Below are 16,396 nucleotides of genomic sequence, written 5' to 3'. Positions count from 1 at the left end.
CACTGACATATTTAACCTGTCCTTAGAACAGGCTGTCATCCCCACCTGCCTGAAGAAGTCCACTATTATCCCTGTACCCAAAAAATCCAAGCCTGCTTGCCTCAACGATTACCGCCCTGTAGCTCTCACCTCCATAGCCATGAAGTGCTTCGAGAAGCTAGTAAAGGGCTACATCTGCTCCTCCCTCCCCATCAACATGGACCCCCTGCAATTTGCATACCGCCCCAACAGGTCCACGGAGGACGCCATATCCCATGTGCTGCACACAGCAGCATCACACCTGGACAAGAGGCAGGGGAACTATGTGAGAATGCTATTCATCGACTACAGCTCGGCATTCAATACCATAGTCCCCTCCATACTCATAGCCAAGCTCAGGGACCTGGGCTTGGGCTATGACCTCTGCCAGTGGGTCTTGGACTTCCTGACTGGCAGACCCCAGGTGGTGAGAGCAGGCAACTGCACCTCCTCATCCATCACCCTCAACATAGGGGCCCCCCAGGGCTGTGTTCTGAGTCCCCTCCTCTACTCCCTGTACACACACGACTGTGTGGCTCAGCGGAGTAGCAATACAATCGTCAAATTTGCTGACGACACAGTGGTGGTGGGCCTGATCTCTGCCAACGACGAGAGGGCCTACCTGGAAGAGGTCAAGGTCCTGGCGGGATGGTGCCAGGAAAACAGCCTCTCCCTGAACGTCAGCAAAACAAAGGAGATGATTGTGGACTTCAGGAGGTCGGGGGTCAAGGACTACAGCCCCCTCAGCATCGACGGGGCACCGGTTGAGAGAGTCAACAGCTTTAAGTACCTCGGAGCCTACATATCCGAGGACTTGACATGGACCACACACATTAACAGTGTTGTGAAGAAGGCACGACAACGCCTCTACTTCCTCAGGCGCCTAAGGAAGTTCCAAGTCAGCCAGAAGATCCTTAAGAACTTCTACTCATGTACAATAGAGAGCATCTTGACCGGCAACATCACCTCCTGGTTTGGGAATAGCACTGCACAAGACCAAAGCAGACTACAAAGAGTGACACGTTCAGCCGAACGCACAATTGGAGGGGGGCTCCCCACCCTCCAGAACATTTACTACAAGCGTTGCAAGGGCAAGGCTAAGAGAATCATTAAAGACTCCAGTCACCCGAACAACTGCCTCTTTGAACTGCTGCCGTCAGGCAAGCGATACAGGAGTCTCAAGGCGAGCACAGAAAGACTCAGAAGAAGCTTCTATCCCCAGGCCATCAGGCTGCTAAACGAACAATGAATGAACACTACACAACAACAACCACCAAACGCACATAGCACACACATCCACACGCACACACTCACTTTAAACAAACACACTGTAGCACCCACTCCACACACTTATAGCACACACCCACTTTAAACAAACACACTGTAGCACCCACTCCCCACACTTTATATTTATGGATGAAGGATTGCACTACAACTCGTACACCTTACTGTAAATTGTACCTAAAATTGTACCTCATCCCATTTCTGCTTTGCACTAGATAGTACTGTACATTAGTACACTGCATAGTATTGTGTATTGTATATTATATGGTAACTCAGAACATTGTACATATGTCTATACCGAACACTGTGACCTCATTTTCTTCTTTCTTCTTCTAAATTCATGCTATATTATGTTATTATGTTATTTGATACTATCTTGTCTAGCACAGTCTCTGGAGCGTAACAGTAAGAAGCATTTTGTATGAAAGTATTCTGTACTTCTGTATGACAACTATTAAAGAACTTGAACTTGAAGGGGCAGTCCTAGCAGTGGGGAAACTGACCTTGCTAGCTGAAGGGGCAGTCCTAGCAGTGGGGAAACTGACCTTGCTAGCTGAAGGGGCAGTCCTAGCAGCGGGGAAACTGACCTTGCTAGCTGAAGGGGCAGTCCTAGCAGTGGGGAAACTGACCTTGCTAGCTGAAGGGGCAGTCCTAGCAGACTGGAAACTGACCTTGCTAGCTGAAGGGGCAGTCCTAGCAGTGGGGAAACTGACCTTGCTAGCTGAAGGGGCAGTCCTAGCAGTGGGAAAGCTACACAAAAAGTGGAGGCCATGCAGAGGGACCGGGTTAGCTGCCTGGGCATGGCTAGCTACAGGGCCTATGCTAGCTGCAAGGGCTGCATTAACATAGAGGCTGTGCTAGCAGCCGGGGCTAAGCTAGCAGACTGGGGCCATGCTGGTAGTAGATGCCTGGCAAGCTGCAGGGGAGCTAACGAGGCTAACAGGGAAGCTAACAAGGCTAACAGGGAAGCTAACAGGGGAGTCAACAGGGGAACTAACAGGGGAAACTAAACAGGGAAGCTAACAGGGGAGCTAACAGGCTAACAGGGGAGCTAACAGGGAAGCTAACAGGGGAGCTAACAAAGGCTAACAGGGGAGCTAACAGGGAAGCTAACAGGGGAGCTAGTGGGAGCTAGAGAGGGTTAGAGGGAACTAAAAAGGGCAAACTCAACATACACTGTCTGTGCTGGCTGGGGTCGTCGACGGGTCGGGTCGTACTGTTATGGTTTGTAACCGACCCCAATCGCACAACACAAGACAGGTATGAGAGTAAGCCAAAACAGGGCATTTATTCAATACAAACAAAAAGCGGCACTGTCCCTTTAAGGGAGAACACAAAAAACACTGGAACAAAGAAATAGGGAAATAATGTGGCACTGTGCCTTTAAGAGGCGAGCAGGCTAAGGGGAAGGCTAAGGGACAGGGCCAGGGCAAAGGACAGGGCAGGAACAGGGGCACTGGAGAGGGGAACAGGGACAGAGGCCCGGGGAGGCGGGCTGGAGACAGGGACAGAGAAAACAGGGTTAAGGCCTTGGACAGGGCGAGGGCCAGAGCTGCTTACAGGGATGGCAGGGTTCAGACGGCGGAGGCCTGGCAAGGAGATCCTCCTCGGAAGAGAAGAGACGCATCCTCCCGTAGAGGAAGCGATGCGCGCCGGCCTGGCGTCTGGAGTGGAGCGCGCCGGCTTGGGGTCTGGAGTGGGGCGCGTCTGGAGTAGGAGCGCGCCGGCCCGAAGAGCGCGCCGGCTCGGGGTCTGGAGTGGAGCGCGTCTGGAGTAGGAGCGCGTCTGGAGTAGGAGCGCGCCGGCCCGAAGAGCGCGCCGGCTCGGGGTCTGGAGTGGAGCGCGTCTGGAGTAGGAGCGCGTCTGGAGTAGGAGCGCGCCGGCCCGAAGAGCGCGCCGGCTCGGGGTCTGGAGTGGAGCGCGTCTGGAGTAGGAGCGCGTCTGGAGTAGGAGCGCGCCGGCCCGAAGAGCGCGCCGGCTCGGGGTCTGGAGTGGAGCGCGTCTGGAGTAGGAGCGCGTCTGGAGTAGGAGCGCGCCGGCTTGAAGAGCGCGCCGGCTCGGGGTCTGGAGTGGGGCGCGTCTGGAGTAGGAGCGAATGGCACAACGTCTCCCAGTGAGAACAAAGGAATCCTCCCGTGGAAGAATAGAGAGCGATGACGATGTCTCACCAGGAGCGCGGCGGTAGATGGTAGCATACAGATACAGAACGACCCAACGAGGACTGGAGGGGAAGTCCAGGTATTTAAAGCCCTCTGGGGCGCTAATCATAACTTATCACAGCTGTGAAAGGTAGTCCAAGGGTGTGGGCTGTTGAAGAGCAGAGGAGAGTAAAACAACGCGAGGGTGGGGGCTGGTGAGGTGAGGAGACAGGGAATTAAAGGTCCAAGGAAACAGGCGAACCTCACAAAACTATCGATATGAATCGAAAATCTGGAACGTCTTTCTCTGGTCTGCATCCCCTTAACAATTGTGTGTATTGAGCCGTACTGTATTGTACCCATTCTGCAATCTGTTAATAAAGTTCTCATTCATTCATTCATTCAAACATAGACGATATTGAACAAGCCATAATCCACGTATTTTCAATCCAAAAGCGAGAGAGAGAGAGAGAGAGAGAGAGAGAGAGAGAGACTCACTGTTTAGTTGACACGTCCAGGGCAGGAGGGCTTGCCTTGATAAAGTAGTGTATAATCCACTGTTGATGTATTCCAGACCACTGTCCACTGTGTCCAGACTGCATCCGCCATATAGCTTGTTAGCCAAGTGTTAGCTTGTTAGCAGTTAGCAGCACCACACAACACAAGTACTTCATTCCTTTGTCCATTTCCGCTCGAACAGACTGCAAACTACCTGGCGTTCTATCGCCATGCTCTAAGACAAACTCTAACCTTAACCAACTTTGAAAGAGTGCCTAAGCTTAACAGTCTAAAGAACTTGCAGTCACGGCACGCTCTAAGACAAACAGCTGCCTGCATCTCACAACAACACAACTCTCTACCACCAACGGACCAACCTAGGAATAAGCTAGAATTGGAACATTGGAAATTGGATTCGGCCAATCAGAGATCGTCTCTGTGAAATTCTGCTACGGAAAAAAATACTGGCGTCGGCCAATCAGAGAGCGTCTCCGCGAAATGCGGCTACAGAAATTCTTGACGCTACTGGCTAGACCGCTTCAAATCGCGCCCGGATTCCAACATAATAGTCATATTTCAACGCACAACGCGTTATGCACTGATTGGCTGTGACGGATACAGCGATCAAACTGTGACGCGCACTCAGAGCGCTATCGCGTCTAGCCCGGGCCGAGAAATACGAAAAAATAAAAAAATAAAAAAAACAGGAGTCACTTCCTGCTCAGGAAAACAAGTGTTTTTTATTTTAGATAATAACGTTATATTGTGCATTGGAAATACAAACATACTTAAAATGAGTAAATATTATTCATTTTAAACATGTTTATATTATTTATATGGCTATAAAACAAAAAACTAAAAAGTTTTATTTTCTTCTTCTCTGATTTAACAGCAGGTGGGGCGGCGCCCGTGCGCCCCTAGTGGCAGAGCCGCCACTGCAACAGACATCAGTCGATCACAACACTCTTCAACACAGACGATACGTTTCGAACAAAAGTTTGTTACAATCATTTTCATATAACGCTACTTGGGACAGCTCTGCTGTAAACACTGGTGTAGCTGGCTCTGCTCTAATCTCTCTACCCCGCGCTCGGTTGCTAACTTGCTATTGTTTGACAGTCTGCCGTGAACATGGGAAATAATTGCGACAGCTCTGCTGTAAACACTGGGAATAACCTCGGTTGCTACGTCCACACGCAACTGCAAAACCGCAAAACTTCACCCTGGGCTCCGGTTTTCAAGACCGCGGTTGCAGTGTAGCAAATCCCCGGTTGTGTGTGGCCGAACAGTGCAACTGCGCACATACAATCATGGTTATATTAAATCCAGCGCTCGTGTGGACAGGGCCTGAGTCAGTTGACCTGTACAACAGCACCCCGAACCGGCTCCTGGATCTTCACGCCCCTGTCTCCTTCTCACGCTCCTCCCCCTGGTTTACCAGTGAGCCGCGGAAACCGAAGGCAGCAGGCCGTGTCCTTGAGCGCCGTTCCAAGGCGTCAGGGCTCACTGTCCACAGACAGGCGTACAGAGAGCATCAGAAGGTCTATACAAAGGCCCTCAGAGATGCATGGTCAACATTCTACTCCAACATTATCAATAACAGCCCCCGGTAACTCCAAGCAACTTTTCTCCACCATAAATAATCTCCTCAAACCAGGTCAAAGGTAAACACCATCCGCTCTGTTCTCTCTCACTCCTCCACTCCACCTCCCCTGACCGCCTCCGCCCCACAGCCAGGGATCTCCCGCTGCTTGGGCAACATCTCGCAGCGAGAGGTTGAGGACATCATCACCAAGATGAGACCATCCACATGCACCCTTGACCCCTTTCCCCACAGCCCTTGTAAAAACCCATATAACTGCCATAAGTCCCCTCATCACCACAGCTATTAACCACTCCCTCCAAGCCGGCCATGTTCCACCTGCTTTAAGAACAGCCATCATCACACCCCTCCTGAAAAAACCCACCCTTGACCCGGAAGTTCATGCCAACTACAGACCCATCTCCAACCTGCCCTTTCTCCCCAAGGTGCTGGAAAAGGTAGTAGCCGCCAAACTTCACCAACATCTCAAACACAATAATTTATTCTAAAATAAAATGTATTTGGCCCGACAACACACGTTAATGTCCCCATGGGCCGGACACGTCTTCTTGAAACAAGTCAAGAAGAAACATAACAATAAATCAAGAACAAAACAAAAACACCAGGAAATCCAAAATAAAATGAAAAATAAATAAACGAATAAATTAATGCAACACTCCCAGACATACACGAAGGTAAGGAAAAACTCACTAAAAACCTAGCAAAAAAAGCACCACATGCAATGTGGAGGGGAGAAACCTTAGAAGGGCCGTTCAAGAGGGGATCTCCCTTCTTAGATGTCGGTGATAGTAGTGTTGCTATAAAACAGGCGCAACAGTTGGTAAGCATCTACATATGTAATGAAACACAAATAAGTACATGCAATACCAACTGGGGTACATAAGAACATTTTGAAAGATTGAAAATAGAGCTGATGACGGATCCATTTGAGGTAGGAGGGCGGCGCAGAGAGGATCGCATCCTCCCGGTCACCATCACGGGACGTCCACCACTCCGGTCATCACCACGAGACATCCACTCACAGGGAGACGGGGGGACAGGTGTTAGACTAGACAGGGTCCATTTTCAGAAAATCATAACCCTGAAGGCATTTCGTGTTTATTTTTGGTACACAACATTTCTAGGGGTATTAAGGGGTGCTGAATCCAAATCTGCTGTATACCAAGCTCAAAAATGTCAAATAAGGCCTCGAAATTGAGAAATCCAACATGGCCGCCAGCGCCAGGCTGAAATCTATTTAAGTGCTTTATATCTTTTTGACTAAACAAGGTAGAAACATGAATGAAATGTGTTTTTATATGTTTGCATACATGAGGAATTTAAAATCATATCCTGATTTTAGATCAGTTGTGAAAATGTTGCTTGAAACTCATATTTATAGCAGAAACTGTGGTTGTTATTGATGCATAACTCATCAACCAAATAAGAAAGAAAAGCAGGATGATCCCAGGCCATGGATTTATTCATCAAACTCTTTTCTCTTGAATTTTTTTAATCAACATGCCATTTATGCAAATTAGATAGTCCTTAATATGCGTACAGTAGCTTAGGTACAGTAATTTATTGTCAGTCATCAATCGTATTCAGGCAGGTGTCGCAGGTGTCTTGCAGTTGCATGATTCATCCAATGCCACTTTTCCTGAATAGAATAGATTATAATATAATAAAATAAAAATATTATTTTACCATATCAATATAAGTGAATGTTCAAGTTTCTTTATTAGTTGTCATACAGAATACTTTGCATAAAATGTTTCTTTCTGTGTTGCTCCTGAGAGTGTGCTAGATAATAACAAGATAGTATAAAATAAGTATAATAAGTATAAAATAGAAAGTCAAGTACATAAACAAGTGTAAACAACCAAATTGTTCAGTGTATCTATATATACAGTACAGCTGGTACAAGAATGGTGAAGTATAGCTTAGCTTGTGGTGCCACCTTGTAGTGGTGAGGTGCAATAAGGAATGAGAATGATGTGCAATTTCCTTACCAATAATATAAATATAAAGTGTAAAGTGTGTCTAAAGTGGTAAAGTGGGTGCTACAGTGTGTTGTTTATTTAAGTGAGTGTATGTGCGCTGTGGGTGTGTTGATGGTTTGCTTATTGTTCATTGTTCATTCATTGAGCATCCTGATGGTCTGGGGATAGAAGCTCCTTCTGAGTCTCTCTGTGCTTGCTATGAGACTCCGGTATCACTTGCCTGACCGCAGCAGTTCAAAGAGGCAGTTGTTTGAGTGGCTGGAGTCTTTGATTATTCTCTTAGCCTTGCCCATGCACCGCTTGTTGTAAATGTCTTGGAGAGTGGGAAGCCCACCTTCAATTGTGCGTTCGGCTGAACGGGCCACTCTCTGTAGTCTGCTGCGGTCTTGTGCAGTGCCCAAGTTCCCAAACCAGGAGGTGATATTGCCAGTCAGGATGCTTTCTATTGTGCATGAGTGGAAGTTCTTGAGGATCTTCTGACTCACGTTGAACTTCCTTAAGCACCTAAGGAAGTAGAGGCGTTGTCGTGCCTTCTTGATAACACTGTCAATGTGTGTGGTCCATGTCAAGTCCTCGGATATGTGGACTCCGAGGTACTTAAAACTGTTCACTCTCTCAACCGGTGCCCCGTCGATGCTGAGGGGGCTGTAGTCCCTGACCCCGACCTCCTAAAGTCCACAATCATCTCCTTTGTTTTGCTGACGTTCAGGGAGAGGCTGTTCTCTTGACACCATCCCGCTAGAACCTTAACCTCTTCCAGGTAGGCCCTCTCGTCGTTTGCAGAGATCAGGCCCACCACTACTGTGTCGTCAGCAAATTGTATGATTGTGTTGTTGTTCCGCTGTGCCACACAGTCATGTGTGTACAGGGAGTGGAGGAGGGGACTCAGACCACAGCCCTGTGGGGCCCCTATGTTGAGGGTGATGGATGAGGAGGTGCAGTTGCCTGCTCTCACCACCTGGGGTCTGCCCGTCAGGAAGTCCAAGACCCACTGGCAGAGGTCATAGTTCAAGCCCGGGTCCCTGAGCTTGGCTATGAGTTTGGAGGGGACTATGGTATTGAATGCTGAGCTGTAGTCGATGAATAGCATTCTCACATAGTTCCCCTGCCTCTTGTCCAGGTGTGATGCTGCTGTGTGCAGCACATGGGCTATGGCGTCCTCCGTGGACCTGTTGGGGCGGTATGCAAATTGAAGGGGGTCCAGGTTGATGGGGAGCGAGGAACAGATGTAGCATCCGAGGTTGGTGGCAGAGTCTCTTGTGGACAGCCTTTGCAGAATAACTCAAGGCACACCATAGATCTTGCAGATGAATCTCTCTGTTGATGTCACAAGATCTTCTGTGAAAGGGCCCTTCCCAAGGCCAGCAAGATCAGTGTGATGGTGCTTGAACACCTGCCAGGCTGTTTTCTTTCCGTGAACACTGAACTGGGACACACTGTCACATCCGGTGAGGGCATGGAAGGCAAGGATTGTGTCCAGTTGATCATCAGATAGTAGCTTTCTAATGTCATGTACTGGAAAATATTTTGGATCCTTCGATGTCCCAGCTTTCATGTAGAGATGCGTACATCGGATTCTGTCATAGTGAGCCAAGAGTAGAAGCAGCACATCTGTGTCACGCGCTGACACAACGATTGTTTCCACTGGAGCCTGGATGAGAAAATCAGACGTGTATCAGCTTCCTCATGGTCAGCACTCAGAGAGGAGACTTCAAGATCTGGATCTGTTGACTTGACAGTTGTCCCTTCAGCAAACCTCTCTGATACTACAACTACAGGTTCATCATCCGGGCTGTGCTCTATCAGGTGGTTTGAGAGTAGTTGAGCGATATCTGATTTGTTGTCTTCAAGGGCCATGAAGCTCGACCAATCGGCAGGAAGTGGAACAGACTTGTTTTTGATTTCACGACGTACTGGCCTGTGGCGCTGTTTGCGTTTCACCCTTGTGCCTGTTTTGATGGATTGGTCATGGTATCTGTCAAAGACGACATCTACTCTCTGGTATTTTGCTCCCATCTTCAACACGGTGTCAGTGAACTTGTTGGCATAGTCACCAAATGTTGTAGTGTCAGGTGGCTTTCCGAGTGCCATTACCAGAGCTTGGCCATCAATGACCAGGCAGCTGGGTCCCTGAAGGGTAAGATCTGCAGGGGTTTTAACTTGTTTCGTCAGTATATTTGCTAACACAGACTTGTTGGTGGAATGTAGACTCCCGTTAGTTGTGGCCAGAGATGGCGAGATGGGCATGAGCTCATGCTGGAGGATATTGTCAAGGTCTACCTTACGACCTGCTCTGTAAGCTGTGATGAGCATTTGTAGAATCTGCCTGTCCACTTTGATGGTGTTTTGCTTGTTCTTGGAAAGTTGCACAACTTCATACAAAGAGGCAAATGTCTTTGGCTTTGTTCTTTCGAATGGGTGATTTCAGGTTCAGGTGCTGGTCACTATCTGGAGGTTCACACAAACGTTTGTCCACAAACATGTTCAGTTGTGCCTGTCCAAGGTGTTCTGTGCCAAGTATGGATTCTTGAATCTCCGGTGTGACTACGTCCTTGTTGATGTATGTAAGAAAACTTACAAAAGCACATTTAATTCAGGTTTGTACCTTGTGTAGTCACACTTAACTCATTAAGCACCACCATTTATTTTTTGAAAATTTGCCTAAAACAGCATGCTTACATTAAAATGCTTATATATCCAGATTTATAAGAGCTACTTGCATAAACTTGGTACCTGAAGAAAGCCAAGACTTGGGGGATTCTAATGTTGGTGTCCAACACTGTACAGTTATTACCAAATTGCTGTAGTATTCCTGCAAACACTGAAGAAATGTCATTTTTTGTATCCTCACCTATACAAAGATTACAGTTAGACAGTCAAAAACACCCTGTTACTCATGGTTGCACCCCAGCTATATTCATACTTTCTTCCTCCATAGGTGCAGATGTTCTGTGCAAACGTTCATGTCAGTAGAATAAAAACTGTGGGTTTAGCACCTGTTTTTGTGGAGAGAGGGCCTGGTGCTGGCGGCCATGTTGGATTTCTCAATTTTGAGGCCTTATTTGACATTTTTGAGCTTGGTATACAGCAGATTTGGATTCAGCACCCTTAATACCCCTAGAAATGTTGTGTACCAAAAATAAACACAAAATGCCTTCAGCACTTTATACAAGCACATTTTCTGAAATTCTGCCTAGTCTAATAGATGTAGTAAGCATATATGTGAATATAATAGATACATGTAGTATGTGAATAGAATAGAAGTACATAACCAAGCAATGAACTCAACTTCTTTTTCTCCCATTTTTTCTATTTTTCTCCCATCCCAATTTCGTATCGTCCAATTCTACCCTCCCCTGTCTCGAACGTTGTTAGGCCATGCCTCCCACAAGCCGGCTGCAATGTGGACTAAGCCTTACATCACGTGTCCCCTCCGGTACTCGAGGAAGCAGCAGTCGCATCTTTTCACCTGCACAGCGCGATCTCTCAGTGTCGGGGGTCTGCGTTTGGAGGGCACGCCGCCCCCGTCGCTTCCTGATTCTGCTGCGCAGGCGCACCAACCGACCTGTAGGAGTCGCTGTCCACAACGTCCGATCCCCACCCATCAGCTTCCCACCCCCTAATACTGCCAATTGTATTAGTATGAACGACCAGCCAAGCTGATCAGCCAATGCGTCTCCTGCATTGGTGGTGAGAGCCTTGCCCACTGCACCACCTAGCTGCCTATGAACTCAACTTCTAAACCACAGGCATGGTTTAGACGTTGTAGGTTGGACAGAAGACGGTATGAAGCTGATCCATGACCTCAATGGTGCACATAACCAATGTGGGGGTAGAACAGTCACTGCAATCTTGGCCAACAGCCCGAGACATCCACCACCTTGGTCAACACTACGAGACAACCACTCGGAGAGATGGGGACAGGGGTTAGAGAGTTCCCATGTTTGTAGTGGGCGGAGTTGGAGCAATAAATACATGTAGTGAGTATGCATACATGGTGACAGTAGAATCAAAGTATAAGAACATTATGAAATTAAGTAATAGATAGAACTAACAACTACTGCAAACGTATGTATACAGGATGAGATACAAGATGATGACTCAGGGCCATATGCCCCGGGGGGCAGGAGAAACCACTCAGAATAGGTCAGGGCAGAGCAGGTAAGGTTCAACGCTGCAGGCCAGACAGAAGACGGTATGAAGCTGTTCCATGGGACCGGTTGGTGCTCATGTCCAGTATGAGGTAGAAGGTCACTGGAATGTCTATATTGATAAATTCACTCAGAGACAGAGACAGGGGTTAAAAAATCTCAGCAGACAGATATCCTAACTAAACTAGACAGATTAATCTAAGGGTCAGTCCCGACCAGGTGAGTACCAGGGTAGGTTGAAGGAGAGAGAGAAAAGATGGGTCTTAAGCAAGGATTTAAAAGCTTCGGCAGAGCAGGTGTCCCTGATGACGGCAGGTAATTTATTCCACAGGTAGGGAGGGCGGTAGACAAAGGCTCTGTGGCCAACGGATTTCTTTTTAACCCTAGGAATCGATAGAAGCCCCGCATTTTGTGAGGGCAGAGCACGAGCTGGCGAGTATTGTGAGATGAGATCGGATAGATAGAGCGGTGCGAGCCCATTTCAAATTTTGTAAGTGAGGGGCGGCTAAATGGCGCAGTGGGCAAGGCGCTCGCCACTAATGCAGGAGATTCTGGGTTCGAGCCCAGCTCTCGGCATTGCTACCAGCTTGGCTGGTCGTTCATACTAACACAATTGGCAGTGTTAGGGGTGGGAAGCTGGTGGGGTGGGGATCGGACGTTGTGGACAGCGACTCCTACAGGTCGGTTGGTGCGCCTGCGCAGTAGAATCAGGAAGCAATGGGGGCGGCGTGTCCCTCCCACGCAGACCCTTGCCGCTGAGAGATTGCGCTGTGCAGGTGAAAAGATGCGAAGGCTGCCTCCTCGAGTACCGGAGGGGACACGTGATGCAAGGCTTCGTCCACATTGCAGCCGACTTGTGGGAGGCATGGCCAAACAGCGTTCGAGACAGGGGAGGGTAGAATTGGACAATATGAAATTGGGATGGGAGAAAAATAGAAAAATGGGAGAAAAAGTAGATAACATTTTTTTTTGTAAGTGAGGAGTAGCACTTTAAAGTCAGATCTGGCTTGAATAGGTGCGGCTAAGTGGCGCAGTGGGCAAGGCGCTTGCCAGTAACACAGGAGATGCTGGGTTCGAGCCCAGCTCTCTGCGTTGCGTCCGGCTTGGCTGGTCGTTCATACTAATACAATTGGCAGTATTAGAGGGTGGGAAAGCCGGTGGGTGGGGATCGGACATTGTGGACAGCGACTCCTACAGGTCGGTTGGTGCGCCTGTACAGCAGAATCAGGAAGTAGCGCGGGCAGCGTGAGCCTCCCACGTGTTACTCCTCGGCACTGAGAGATTGCGCTGTGCAGGTGAAAAGATGCGACGGCTGCCTCATCGTGTACCGGAGGGGACACGTGATGCAAGGCTTCGTCCACATTGCACAGACTAGTGAGAGGCATGGTCTAACAACGTTCGAGACAGGGGAGGGTAGAATTGTATAATACGAAATTGGGATGGGAGAAAAATAGAAAATGGGGAGAAAAAATTAGATAAAAAAAAGATCTGGCTTGAATAGGAAGCCAGTGTAAGGAGGACAAAACTGGTGCGATGTGATCAAATGTTCTAGTGTTAGTCAGTATCCGTGCAGCCGCATTTGCACGAGTTGAAGATTCTTGATGCTTGAATTAGGTAGGCCTGAAAAAAGTGCATTACAGTAGTCTAGACGTGATGAGACAAATGCATGAATTAGCGTTTCAGCATCAGCCAGAGTTAAAATGGGGCGAATATTTGCGATATTACGAAGATGGAAGAAGGCAATTTTGGTGAAATTTTGTGCTTTTTTTTAACTTTCTTTTTTTAGCGTTTATCGCTTTTCTGGTCAAGCATGACCGACAGAAACAGGTTGACATGGGATGTAGAGCAGGGGAAGACATTCTGAGAAATGACGGCGGGTCCGGGAATCGAACTCGTGTCCCCCAGATCCGTGACGATACCTGTATGTCCCTATGCCATAAATGTCATGTATGTTGTGTATGTCATAAATGTCAATATGAATTGAAAATGGGGGACCCTGATGTAAACAAGACAAACGACTTTCTCTGGTCTGCATCCCCTTAACAATTGTGTGTATTGAGCCGTACTGTATTGTACCCATTCTGCAATCTGTTAAATAAAGTTTTCATTCATTCATTCATTCATTCATTCATTCATTCATTCATTCATTCATTCATTCATTCATTCATTCATTCATTCATTCATACTTCAGGATAGAGTACAAGGTCTCCCTCCTCACCCATCAGTGCATCCACAGCAACGCCCCCTCCTATCTAAAAGAACTCATTGCTCCCCCGACCTCCACCCGCTCCCTCCACTCTGGATACTCAAACACACTCAAACCCATACACAGGACACACCTTCGCACCATGGGCGACCGGGCCTTCTGCTCCGCTGCTCCTCGGCTGTGGAATGCCAGTACTGTATGTCATGTATGTCAGAAATGTCATGATATATATCTGTATGTTGCGTATGTCATTAATGTCATGATGAATTGAAAATGGGGGACCCTGATGTAAACAAGACGAAAGTCTTTCTCTGGTCTGCATCCCCTTAACAATTGTGTGTATTGAGCCGTACTGTACTGTACCCATTCTGCAATCTGTTAATAAAGTTTTCAATCAATCAATCAAAACTCCCCGGCCATCTAAGAGCACCACAGTCCGTTGAGGCTTTTTAAAGGGGACTAAAAACATTTCTTTTTAACAAGGCATTTGCCCAAATAGACCGACCGATGCCTTGTGTGTTTTAAAAAAATTATTTAATTTGTTTTTATTTTGATCTGAATGTTTCTTCCATTTTCATTGGTTGTTTTATTCATTTTAATTGTTTTATTTTATGTACTACCTGTACTACCTGAACTGTCACTTATATCGCTTCCATGCTCTGTTTGATCTCAGTTAGCTTGCTCCTCCTCTCTCTCTCTCTCTCTCTCTCTCTCTCTCTCTCTCTCTCTCTCTCTCTCTCTCTCTCTCTCTCTCTCATACAAGTATGTGGGTGTTGTTCTAAGGAGTAGCCGACCTGGGCGGGTGCCAGACACACCTACAGCAAGCATGAGACGGGGCGACATGCCGAACACATTTCCACGCGCCGGAGCGCAGATGATTCACATTGTTGAGACGTTATTGCCAGAACAACTCTGGCCCCTCACCTCCAGGATTTAAACTCCCAGCAACCCAGGTTTACCCAGTTATATAGCTGTTGCATTCTTCCCCCTTACACACACACACACACACACACACACACACACACACACACACACACACACACACACACACACACACACGCACACACACACACACACACACACACGCACACACACACACACACACACACACACACACACACACACACACACACACACACACCACACGCACGCACGCACACACAAATATGTGTCTACCATGCTTGTGTACTATCAGCACCCACTTTAACCACTTAACACACTTTTTTTTTTGTATCCACTTTTTCTCCCATTTTCTATATTTTCTCCCATCCCAATTTCGTATCATCCAATTCAACCCTCCCCTGTCACGAACGCTGTTTCTTGCCTCCCACAAGCCGGCTGCAATGTGGACTAAGTCATACATAGCACAAGTCCCCTCCGGTACTTGAGGTAACAGCAGTCGCATCTTTTCACCTGCGCAGCTCGATCTCTCAGTGGCGAGGAGTAACGCGTGGGAGGCTCACGCTGCCCCCGACACTTCCTGATTCTACTGCGCAGGCGCACCAACCGACCTGTAGGAGTCGCTGTCCACAACGCCCGATCCCCACCCATCAGTTTCCCACCCCCTAATACGGCCAATGTGTATTAGTACGGACGACCAGCTAAACTGAAAGCAATGTGGAGCGCTGGGCTCGAACAGGCGAGCCCAGCGTCTCCGCATTCGTGGCGAGCGCCTTGCCCACTACGCCACGTAGCCGCCACACTTAACACACTTTATATTTATTGGTAAAGAATTTGCACTACAACCCATACCTCATTACACCTTACTGTAAATTGTACCTAAATTGAACCTCATCCCATTTCTGCATTGTACTGTATATTGTATTGTAACTCAATTACTTTTCTATTCTGCATTGAATATTGTATATATTATGTACATTGAACACTTTTGTCTACGTACTTGACTTCTATTTTATACTTATTATACTTATTTTATACTTATCTATTTTTATCTAGCACAATCTCTGGAGCAAAACAGAAAGAAGCATTTTATATAAAAGTACTCTGTATTTTTGTATGACAACTAATAAAGAAACTTGAAACTTGAACCTACTATCAGCTGAGGACCCAGCCCTTCTCTTGGCACTATGTGACACATTCCTCGTCGTAGACCTTGACTCTTCACATCCCATAGAGGTAGTTTCACAGGGTGTGTGTGTGTGTGTGTGTGTGTGTGTGTGTGTGTGTGTGTGTGTGTGTCTGAGTGTCTGATAACCGCTCACACACCGACCCACCTGGAAGAACTCACTGGACTCTGTCAACACACACACACACACACACACACACACACACACACACACACACACACACACACACACACACACACACACACTTAGACATTTAGAAACGCCGCTAAGTTCAAGTTTCAAGTTTTGTTTTATTTGTCACATGTAAGGTACAGGTACATTACAGTGGCTGTAGTGGCTCGGGAGGTAGAGCAGTCGTCTTGCAATCCGGAGGTTCCAAGTTCGATTCCCGCTCCTCCCGGGCAGATGTGTCCTTGAGAAAGACACTTA

Source organism: Notolepis coatsorum, assembly GCF_963971535.1.
Source record: "Notolepis coatsorum genome assembly, chromosome: 14".
NCBI lineage: Eukaryota > Metazoa > Chordata > Actinopteri > Aulopiformes > Paralepididae > Notolepis > Notolepis coatsorum.
The sequence above is the reverse complement of the archived record's forward strand: the minus strand, read 5'-3'. Positions refer to the sequence as shown.